General features: G+C 45.5%; 1 protein-coding gene across 1 annotated transcript in view; it reads right to left on the bottom strand.

Moving 5' to 3' along the window:
- SYT12 (synaptotagmin 12) overlaps positions 1-12306 on the bottom strand; it is a 140681-nt gene that overhangs the window by 52721 nt on the left and 75654 nt on the right. The gene's annotated exons all lie outside the window — the stretch shown is intronic.

Raw genomic sequence — 12306 nt, 5'->3', positions numbered from 1 at the left:
CAGTGAACAAAATCATTTTTGGGGTGCAGTGAACACAATCTTTTTGGGGTGCAGTGAACACAATCTTTGTGGGGTGCAGTGAACACAATCTTTTTGGGGTGGAGTGAACAACATCCTTTTTGGGGTGCAGTGAACAACATCCTTTTTGGGGTGCAGTGAACACAATCTTTTTGGGGTGCAGTGAACACAATCTTTGTGGGGTACAGTGAACAGAATCTTTGTGGGGTGCAGTGAACACAATCTTTGGGGGGTACAGTGAACACAATCTTTGTGAGGTGCAGTGAACACAATCTTTGTGGGGTGCAGTGAACACAATCATTGTGGGGTGCAGTGAACTCAATCTTTGTGGGGTACAGTGAACACAATCTCATACTGAAGGTTTGAGGGTGCTGCCTGTTCCATACTCCCCCTACTCCTCATCTAGCCTTTTAGGGGTACAAACAATAGTAATTGGGGCCTAGTGTGGTTGTGTACGTGTGATATACATACACTTTTTTGGGATCATATTTTCTATTCCGCTATTTAATCAAAAACCTTTGGGGATCAGTTAAATTGGGGGATAGTCTGTGTTGGTACGTGTGAGAGAGATCCACCTTTCCAAGTTGTTGGGGTTCATCTCATACTTCTGAAGGTTTGAGGGTGCTGCCTGTTCCATACTCCCCCTACTCCTAGCCTTTTAGGGGTACAAACAATAGTAATTGGGGCCTAGTGTGGTTGTGTACGTGTGATATACATACACTTTTTTGGGATCATATTTTCTATTCCGCTATTTAATCAAAAACCTTTGGGGATCAGTTAAATTGGGGGATAGTCTGTGTTGGTACGTGTGAGAGAGATCCACCTTTCCAAGTTGTTGGGGTTCATCTCATACTTCTGAAGGTTTGAGGGTGCTGCCTGTTCCATACTCCCCCTACTCCTAGCCTTTTAGGGGTACAAACAATAGTAATTGGGGCCTAGTGTGGTTGTGTACGTGTGATATACATACACTTTTTTGGGATCATATTTTCTATTCCGCTATTTAATCAAAAACCTTTGGGGATCAGTTAAATTGGGGGATAGTCTGTGTTGGTACGTGTGAGAGAGATCCACCTTTCCAAGTTGTTGGGGTTCATCTCATACTTCTGAAGGTTTGAGGGTGCTGCCTGTTCCATACTCCCCCTACTCCTAGCCTTTTAGGGGTACAAACAATAGTAATTGGGGCCTAGTGTGGTTGTGTACGTGTGATATACATACACTTTTTTGGGATCATATTTTCTATTCCGCTATTTAATCAAAAACCTTTGGGGATCAGTTAAATTGGGGGATAGTCTGTGTTGGTACGTGTGAGAGAGATCCACCTTTCCAAGTTGTTGGGGTTCATCTCATACTTCTGAAGGTTTGAGGGTGCTGCCTGTTCCATACTCCCCCTACTCCTAGCCTTTTAGGGGTACAAACAATAGTAATTGGGGCCTAGTGTGGTTGTGTACGTGTGATATACATACACTTTTTTGGGATCATATTTTCTATTCCGCTATTTAATCAAAAACCTTTGGGGATCAGTTAAATTGGGGGATAGTCTGTGTTGGTACGTGTGAGAGAGATCCACCTTTCCAAGTTGTTGGGGTTCATCTCATACTTCTGAAGGTTTGAGGGTGCTGCCTGTTCCATACTCCCCCTACTCCTAGCCTTTTAGGGGTACAAACAATAGTAATTGGGGCCTAGTGTGGTTGTGTACGTGTGATATACATACACTTTTTTGGGATCATATTTTCTATTCCGCTATTTAATCAAAAACCTTTGGGGATCAGTTAAATTGGGGGATAGTCTGTGTTGGTACGTGTGAGAGAGATCCACCTTTCCAAGTTGTTGGGGTTCATCTCATACTTCTGAAGGTTTGAGGGTGCTGCCTGTTCCATACCCCCCCTACTCCTCATCTAGCCTTTTAGGGGTACAAACAATAGTAATTGGGGCCTAGTGTGGTTGTGTACGTGTGATATACATACACTTTTTTTGGATCATATTTTCTATTCCGCTATTTAATTTAACTGGGCCTCCATGCGAGACCTGTGTGCCTTGTTGCGCTGTTTTGAGTACTCCACCAACATGGCCAGTGGCAATGACGCCGTTCTCAGCTTAACTATCCCACTTCTATGCCTCCTTGAAAAAACAATTCGGGCGATGATGGAAGAGGATGTGGCACAGGATGAGGAGGAGGAGGAGGATGAAGAGGTAACATTTCCAAGGCTTTCAGGGCAGTCATTCGCAAGGGGCTCCGAGGGTGGGTTCCTGCACACGCAAACGCCAGGGACGCAATTGTCCAGCAGGGGCACAGTTCTGGAGGATGAGGAGGATGAGGAGGAGGAGGAGCTGGAGGAGGAGATGGAACCATGTTCACAGCAGGGTGGCACCCAGGCCAGCTCATGGCCATCACTGGTGCGTGGCTGGGGGGATACAGAGGACACGGACGATACACCTCCCACAGAGGACAGCCTTTCGTTGCCTCTGGGCAGCCTGGCACACATGAGCGATTACATGCTGCAGTGTCTCCACAACGACCGCCGAGTTGCCCACATTCTAACTTGTGCTGATTACTGGGTGGCCACGCTGCTGGATCCCCGTTACAAGGACAACGTACCGTCCTTAATTCACTCACTGGAGCGCGATCGCAAGATGCGCGAGTACAAGCGCACGCTGGTAGACGCCATGCTGCTGGCATTCCCATCTGACAGCGGGGCCACAGTGGAAGCACAAGGCAGAGGAGGAGGAGGAGGAGGTCGCCAACGCAACCAGGGCACCGCCAGCACCTCAGAAGGCAGGGTTAGCATGGCCGAAATGTGGAAAAGCTTTGTCAGCACGCCACAACAAACAGCAGCACCAGCAGCTCAGATGGAACGTCTTAGCAGGAGGCAGCATTTTACCAACATGGTGGAGCAGTATGTGTGCACACGCCTACATGTAGTGAATGACGGGTCTGCCCCCTTCAACTTCTGGGTCTCCAAATTGGGCACATGGCCTGAGCTTGCCCTTTACGCCTTGGAGGTGCTGGCATGCCCTGCAGCCAGTGTATTATCTGAACGGGTATTTAGCACGGCTGGGGGCGTTATAACAGACAAGCGCAGCCGCCTGTCCAGAGACAATGTGGACAAGCTCACGTTCATTAAAATGAACCAGGCATGGATCCCACGGGACTTTTCCGTACCTTATGCAGAATAGCAATGGATACCGACCTTACCCACCCATTGTTCCATTTTTGCTCTTTCTCACTCTTTTGGGGTGTACCCTCATTTAAAATTTTTGAAAAGAAGCAGTGTTGGCTACCTCGTCCTCCTCCTCAGGGCCAGATTAATGTAGGGGCTATTGGAGCTGCAGCTCCAGGCCCCTACCTTTTATATAGGCCCCGGGTTGGCCATATTCACTGTTACCGCTCTTCTGTCACTTGTAAACACAGAAGTCTGGCTTCTATGCTCGCTTCCCCAGGCAGCACCCTCAGAACCTCCCCACACAGCGTGAAGGCCGGACAAGGAGGGACAGTTGGCGATGCATGGATGTGTTTATGGGCTTCAGAGACAGCATCCCATGTTGAATTAGGCATGCATGGCTGCACCCTTCCTCCTCTGGGTGCATGGCAAGGCACGGCCCTTAAGGCCCTTCAAAATCCTCAGCACCAAGCCCATGATGCTGTTAATCCGGCCCTGGTCCTCCTCCACCGCCGCTTCCACCTACACCGCCCATAGGTGTGCGCAGCCTATTGCATTAAGGTGTGCACCCCAAAGTTGAAATACACATGCATGTGTTTGCCAGCAGGGAGAGTAATGTATCGGGGCCATGTACCTGTAGGCAAGGAGAAATAGAGCAGAGCAGGTCCCAGGGAGATCTTTCCCATCTCCTCACTGGCAATGCTATGTGCCCTAGGTGATTAGGGTGTGCCCAGGCACACCCAGCACACCCTGTGCGCACGCCTATGTCACCGCCACATCCACCACCACCTCAACCTCCCTCCTACTCCATATGGGCCTCGTCCTTCAGAGATGAAGAAGAACATTGTTTTATTTTTCTGTTTTTTTTTGTTGTTTTAAGTTATTTCCCTATCCACATTTGTTTGCAGAGCACTTGCCATGCTCTTAATTACGTTTTGCTGCCATTTGCAGCACTCTAGCCCTTTCCTTTGGTGTTTTAGAGCCATTTTAGTGCCTTAAAGTTCGGGTCCCCATTGACTTCAATGGGGTTCGGTGTCCGGGAAAAGTTCGGTAAAAGTCCGGGACACGGACCCGGACTTTTTTTTAAAGTTCGGCCGAACCCGTCGAACACGGACATCTAGGTGTCCGCTCAACCCTAGCGCTTACCTCATCTAACAAACCTCCCAGGAGCCTCACCCCCCAGACTGTCATTAACTCTTCCTGCCCGCACATCCTGATATACCCCCGTTGCACCGCGTCACAGCTGCGGATGCAGCCAAATGACATCACACGACGTGCGCCCCGACACTACGCATGCACGAATTGCAGTGAGCAGTGGTGGAGGCTGAAGCAGCAACAGACCATTCCGGCGGAGCCAAGGCCCAACCTCACACACTGTGAAGAACACATCCAGGGCACATATGCCCGTCCACAGACTATCTATAAACTCACACCAATCAGCTCAGACTGCAAAAATATTATTTTACAAAACCATATATATTAAATCTAGATAACAAATGAATATAGGCATTTTCAATATACCTTAAACTATACAATAAGCAAAGAAAATAGCAAGGAAAGGCAGAGTAGGAGCAATCACAGTAAGGATATCAGCAACATTGTTAGTATAAGATAAAATACCAGCAGATCAAACACACATATCCAACGAAACAGATCAACTCCAAACATCTCATAAAAAGGGTTTAAAGCTAATACTATTATTCATACCAGGTGGAGTGGTCGCTCTAATGCTGGCCATACGCGTACAGAATTTAAGCCATTTGCAGACTGCACGATTAGTCGTTGCAGACCATTTCCAGATCCCATTGGGTAGATTTTCATCCGATATAGCAGAAGCTCGATCTACTGGTGAATACTGGTGAATACTAACTCTGAACTACAACTACAAGGCAACTATAAGTACAACTACAAGAAAACACAGTTAAAATACATATGTGTGTCATCTGCTAAAGAATTTATAACTCTTCCCTGCAGCCCCCCTCCCCACCCTTGTCACCATCATCTACCAGAAAACAGATCCTGGCCCCTCTGCAGAGAAATCTGCATTATAGTCTGTCGAAGATAATAATGGACAATGAACAGCAATCTATCAATGGATAACAAAGGGCAGATGCACAGTAATACATTCATCAATGTCTTCTAACCTCCTGTAGGAGTGTTCACATTGTAACATACAGTACATCACTGTGCAAAGCAATAGAGCCCTGACTGTTATAGAGCCCCAACTTCTACCTCTCTCTTTCAGGAGGATAGCATCAAGACCAATTCAACTACTACTAGCTGTATGTAAAAATGCATTTAATGATTTTCTATCAATTTATGGTGAACCTGTGCCCAAACTATGGATACCAAACTGTTTGCATACTCCTAACATGCAGTAAAAGAGCTTTAAAACAATCCATCATTGATCTCTGTAGCTCCAAGCACTGTGAAGAAATGTGTCTTTAAAGTTCACAACAGAGGTACTTTTGTGAACAAGTCTTTATAGAACAGGGAATAAGGTCTTTATTGCCACCAATGTACAGCAAAGTGTTTATGGCTACAAAATGTAAAATCTTTGTAGGTCTCAGTAAAGCCGGTCAGAACATGAGATCTTGGTAAATGATCTCCCTTCGAATAGCCAATCTTAGAGCTTTAGGTCTTGTGCTAAAATCAATGCTAAACATTTTAAATTTCAATTCTGCTATATGGTATTGATATATGGTATTGATTTGGTATAAAGGTTAATTTCACCCAAAATGTTATTTAATTTATGGATGTAGCATGAGTCTGTCCCTGGCTTCTGATGTGTTTTGGTTACAACTTCAGCAAGATCGCCTTCCCAAAGCATTTTCTGTTCACTTAGGAGTTTTGGATGTTCCTGTCCAACCTGAGTAGGAACACCCAAAGAGGATTGAGACTGTTCACATTCACTATCAGGGGGTTAATTATGATGGGGTGAATTGATTGGGGTGTATTTAATATGTTCAGATGCTTGTTCATAGACACACATAGTGCCTGGCAAGCCACGCTCCTGTTCCTTATTCCCAGCAATTAGACTGACACCAGCAGGAGCCTATTGCTCTGCAGCTCTTAGTACCCAGAGCTTTTTCAGCGGGAACGCGCGGGAATGCAGTTCTGGCACCTCCAGTCTGAATGTATGCAAGGGCAAAGGGGTGCTTGGGTCAGTGGGGTGAGCTAAAGGGCCTATTGATGCTGGCTGCTGGGGGATCTATTGTTGCTGGGGCGAATCTATTGTTGCTGGAGGGCATTTTGTTGTGGGTGGGGCTATTGTTGCAGTGGAGGATTTATTGTTGCTTGGGGGAACTATTTTTGCTGGGGGGCTATTGTTGCTGAGGAGATCTATTGTTGGGGGGGAGGGGTCTATTGTTGCTGATTCCAGGGGATCTCTTTTACTGCTTTTCTAGTTATCATTACAAATTCCATACAAGTTACCTATAACCACAACATACTTGGTTCTGTATTCTCTAAAAAGGGGGGGGGGGGTACTGGTGGGTGGTAGAGGGTAGAACCAAAGGACCGTGCTCGGAGGAGGGTAGTGGGTGGAAACAAGGGGTGACTCAGAAGGGGGGAGTACCTGCACCTATTCTCCAAGAAAAAAAGCCCTGTTAGAACCCACCTCTAGAACTTAGATGACTGGGGAGGCAGTGCAGATCAGAGAACCCGGTGGCAGTGAACATGCACCACAGCTACATGGTGGAAAACGTTACTGGGGCATTTTTATGTTACCCAGAGTACCAGAGCCCGTAACTTTAAAAATTTGTCATCAGTAGCAGCTCCCATAGTTCTGTCTATGAAGGTGCACTAAAAATAAAAATAGTTTTGAAAAGTTGTTTCAAAGGTTTGTACACATCTGCCCCTTTCTGCCACTCCTCTTGCATTTTTCAAAATGTAAAGTAAACAGTTCAGCAGGGTGAGTGGGAACACCCCATAATGACAGCAGCATGTTTGATAACCCAGAAACTCAGGTACAGAGATCTCACCAATAGAGTTTCCATGATACAATATAGAAGAAACTAGTGCGGTTGTTTATCTTTCCAGGAACAACCAAAAATAGCTGTAGGTAGCCCTAAGCAGTTTGCTTCTTTCATGGACTAGAAAAGACAAACTGGTTTAACATGAACCTTTCCTTTTCCTTAACCACTTGCCGACCGCCGCAAGTACATATACTGCGGCGGTCAGCCCCTCACAGGCAAAGTGACGTATGGGTACGTCACTAGCCTGTGAGGCTCTGGGGAGCGAGCGCGCACCGCCGGAGGCACGCTCCCTCGCTGTCACGGACCCCCCCCCCCCCCCCGCGCCTGTGACCGGCGGACCCGATGTCCGCCGGTCACTCGGCGATCGTCGGTGCAGAGGGAGAAAGGCAGGCGGCTGAAGTAAACAAGTCGCCTGTCATTCTCCCCTGTGTAGGAATAGTGATCATACGGTTCTACTATGTAGGACCGTTGATCACTGTTCCTACACCTCAAGCCACAGCCAATCACAGTTAGAATCACGCCCCTAGGGACACACATAACCCCTCCCTCTCAAAAAAAGTTAACCCCTTCACTGCCAGTGTAAATTTACAGTAACAGTGCATATGTATAGCACTGATTACTGTAGAAATGTCACTGGTAACCCCAAAAGTGTAAAAAATGTCACTCAAGGGTTCGATCTGTCCGCCGCAATGTCGCAGTACCGCAAAAAAAATCGCAGATCGCCGCCATTACGCGTTAAAAAAAAAACAACAAAAATGACAAAAATCTTTCCCTTTGTTAGTAAACGCGATAACTTTTGCGCAAACCAATCAAAATACGCTTTTTGCAATTTTTTTTACCAAACATATGTAGCATAAAACAAATTGGCTGAAAATGTTAAAAAATTTAGATTTTTACATTTTTTGGGGGGAATTTCATATAAAAAAATGTGAAAAATATTGTTATTTTTGCAAAATTGATGCTCTTTTTTTGTTTATAGCGCATGATCAAAAAATCGCACAGGTGATCAAATACCACCAAAAGAAAGCTCTGTTTGTGGGGAAAAAAAGGACGTCAAATTCGTTTAGGTACAGCGTCGCACGACCGCGCAATTGTCCATTAAATTCACAAAGTGCCGAATCGCAAAATAGGCCCTGGTCAGGAAGAGGGTAAAATCTTCTGGGGCTTAAGTGGTTAAAAGAAATTCATTAACAGCTTAAATACACAAGAAGACCTCTCAGGTGGCCCCACATACTCCTTTCCAGGTTCTTTACCACCTTAGGAAGCCCTACATTCAAGAACTCTGATATACAAATCCCAACTTTCTCCAAAAAAGTAGAGGGTTCCTCTTTTTTCCTGTTCTCTATTGGTCGTTAAACATAATGGACAGTCTTAATGACCAATAGGAGATCCAGGACATTGGAGAACCCATCCACATGCATTTAAGAGTGCCTTGGGATTAAGGACTCCTGGACAAAAAAGTTGGAAAATGTAACAGGTAGGTGTCGTGTAATCATTTTATTAAAAGGATTATTTTTTTTAGTTTTTTTTAAGGGTAATATACTTTCCTTAAAGCGGAGTTCCACCCTGGATTTTTTTTTTTTTTTAATACCCCCGGGACAGTCAGGGCTAGTACATTCCACAATGGCTAGCCTCTGATCTGTCCCGGGTTGCACTTACCTGTTAGGACAAATACTTACCTTGCAAACGTCTTGTCCAGCGCTGCCATCTCAGATGTGGGCAGCTTGAAGCCAGCGAGATCCCCTTCGGCATCTTCTTCCGCCTTCTTTGGTCCCACGATGCTCTGCGCCGGCCCCGACGTCACTTCCGGGTCGCGGAACTGACGTCGGGGCCGGTGCAGGCGCAATGATTCCTGGGAGCTATGACGTTCAGCTCCCAGGAATCATTGCAGAGCCAGGAAGTGACGACGGGCCGCGGCCGAGGAAGGAGGAAGAAGGAAGTAAGGTAAGTATTTTTTCTTCGCTACGAGGTAAGTAAAAAAAAAAAAAAAATATGCGATTATCCATTTCTTTTTCAGGTGACCCGGAGCGAGAAGATGGAGGTAAGTATAAAAATAGGGTGGAACTCCACTTTAACCTCTTCATGTAATCAGTGATAGGATTATCTTTGTCTGTTCCTATTTATTTCTGTATTTGAGATCATGGACCTAAATTTTGTTTTATGCACCACATACTGCTAAAATCTAGTATTACAGTTAAAAATAATGGTACTTTATGAGGATATTGTGTCTGTTAGGGTTGTTAATTGTTGAGTGAATGAAGCTAAATGGTGGTATAGCAGACAATCCCCTGTATAATTACAAAATAACCCAATAAACTTATCACTCAACAATCCAGCCCCACCACTTCTCCGCTTGTTTTATACTCAGTATTTTCCCCCTACCTTCATAGGTGTGCACAGCCTATTGCGTTAGGGTGTGCACCCCAAAGTTCAAACACGTGTGCTTGTGTGCTTATCTATGTATATATGTATGTGTAATATATACACATAAACTATTATAAATAAATGTAAAAACATTTTAACCACTTCCTGCTCGTCTATGCAAAATGTCAGATGCAGGGTGGTTACATTATTCTGACTGGACGTCATATGACTTCCAGTAGGATAAGCCACTTGTGCCCGCCACCGGGGACACGCAGCTTAGCGATCGGTGGTGTGGTGTGTCGATCCGACACACCGCATCTCTGATCTAAGTGCCTATGATGTAAGCTCTTTACCATGTGATCAGCTGTGTCCAATCATAGCTGATCACATGGTAACCAGGAAGTGACAAGTATCAGATTTCCTCCATTCACGCTCACAAGGCGTGGGTAGAGGAGAGCTGATCAGTGGCTCTCCTGACAGGGGGGGTTTGCACGGATAATCAGGGCATTGATTAGCAGTGCAGACACATCAATGGTGCACCACCAAGGATACCAACCAGTACCCATAAAAGATGCCTATCAGTCCCTATAAAGGATGCCAATCAGTGCCCATTAGTAGTGCCAGTCAGTGCCCATTAGTAATGCCTGTCAGCGCCTGCTCATCAGTGCTGCCTACCAGTGCCGCAGATCATTGCCCATCAGTGCCCCCATCAGTGCCCATCATTGCTGCCCATCAGTGCTGCCCATCAATGCCACCTATCAATGCCCATGAGTGCTGCCTATCAGTGCCACATATCAGTGCCCGTCAGTGCTGCATATCAATGTCGCCTATCAGTGCCCATCAGTGCTGCATATTAGTGCCTCCTCATCAGTGTCACCTCATCTGTGCCGCCTCATCATACTTTTTTACAAAAATTTATAACAAAAACAAAGAAAAACGTTTTTGTTTTTTTGTTTTTCAAAAATTTCGGTCTTTTTTTTACTTGCAACGCAGAAAATAAACAAGCCAGTGATGATCAAATATCACCAAAAGAAAGCTATATTTTTGGGGAAAGAAAGAAAAAATGTCATATGGGTACAGCGTTGAATGACTGCGCAATTGTCCTTCAAAGTGCGACAGCGTTGAAAGCTGAAAATTGGCCTGGGCAGGAAGGGGGTAAAAGTGCCCAGTATTGAATTGGTTAAAATGTATTAAAACATGGACGATGTTAGGGCAGTGGACATGTCAGTAGGGTAGAGGTTGTTGTCAATAGTTTTTAAATTTTAATATTTTACTTTCGTATTATTTTTTTACAATTTTTTTCAGGAGCCCTGTTGGGGGCTTTGGTGAAATATCAGCAGGGGGAATCTGTGCCACACACACTCAGCACAAGCCCTGCACACGCCTATGCCTCCCTTCATGAGCTAACCATTTCTAGAGCCGTAATAGCTATTACTAAAGTAATAATAACTTATTTCTATGTAGCCCTGTGGAGTTACACAGGCTGTATTATCTGAAATGCCCAGTAGATGGCAGATGGACTCAGTATGCTGTTAATAAAACATTGAGCATTGATCACAGGACTTGCTGCCTTTTCAGTCACATGATTGTGACATCATCGCAGGTCCTGGAAGACTTCTAGAGGTTACCTCATTGCTCAGCCAGAAAAAGGACATGCTACTAGCTGGGAGAGACTGCAGCACAGAGATAGAATCTTGCTGAGAGAACTTGCTTTACCCAAGACCACACCAGCTGAGAGAGGGACCCTGGCAAAGGCAAGCACTGAGTCCAGACGTCTGGTGAATCCAGTGAGAGGAGACTGCAGTGGACTGACCTGGTTAATTGCGTTGTGAGGGTAAGCCAAGCCTCTCCCTGTATCACCACAGGGCACCTGTCGCCTCACTCACAGTAAAGACTCTGAGGTCCAGAGTAGACATTGCACAGCTCAGGCTGCTTCAGTGACCCTGCGGAGCAGGACTTATAAGGGCCCTAACTCTCCTATGTGCACCAACGGCCACTAGGGCGAATATAAGGGGGTGGGACGCAGGTGTGCTAGTGGGTGGGTGAGGAAAATCCACATTGCATTATTATCTGTGTTACTCTATTGTATTTTCCTATGTATGTTGGTTCATTTGCTACTTACTATATAAAGTCAGTTCCAGTTAGGCTGTGTCAGTCTCATTGCACCAAGTATGTTCCCAGTGGGACCCCACATCCCTACCCCGGATGCCCCACTGGGTGGAGGCACTGCCGCAGACATGTACCCCAGCTCCCATATAGCGGAGGCTCAGGATCCGCCTGTCAGGCATAGTGAGTTAACTAGGTTCAGGGACCCCAAAGACACTAGGGGGCGCCCTCAAAACCCTGTTACATCTAGAACAGAAATACCTATTTCTAGAGCAGTATTATGTAACCAGTAGATCACTATATGCTATTGAACTAAAAGTCCATCCACTGGTAGCCTATCACTGTTTTATGTAAATAGTCGTCTCAGCTGTGTGCAGCTAACATCTAGTGACAGGAATACTTTAAATCAAATTGCTTTTTAGGTAACACTGAAGACTGAAAGATAATCTGGTGGTGAATTCTGAAGAAAATATTATAATATCATTATATCTGCCAAGTGAAATTACCTAGTTCTAGTTAATTTTAAAATGATAGTACATAGTGGGGTGATTTGGAGATATAAGTGCCACTGTGTTGTGGAAGTAATTGCTGTATGACTGGAATGTTGCAGAGATGATGCACTGGAAAGCTCTGTACTGCGGCTAGCTTCTAGTACTGACATTCTATTAAGTGTCTATTACAGA

This window comes from Pelophylax lessonae (genome assembly GCF_965119305.1).
Source record: "Pelophylax lessonae genome assembly, chromosome: 10".
Classification (NCBI taxonomy): domain Eukaryota; kingdom Metazoa; phylum Chordata; class Amphibia; order Anura; family Ranidae; genus Pelophylax; species Pelophylax lessonae.
The sequence above is the reverse complement of the archived record's forward strand: the minus strand, read 5'-3'. Positions and strand labels throughout refer to the sequence as shown.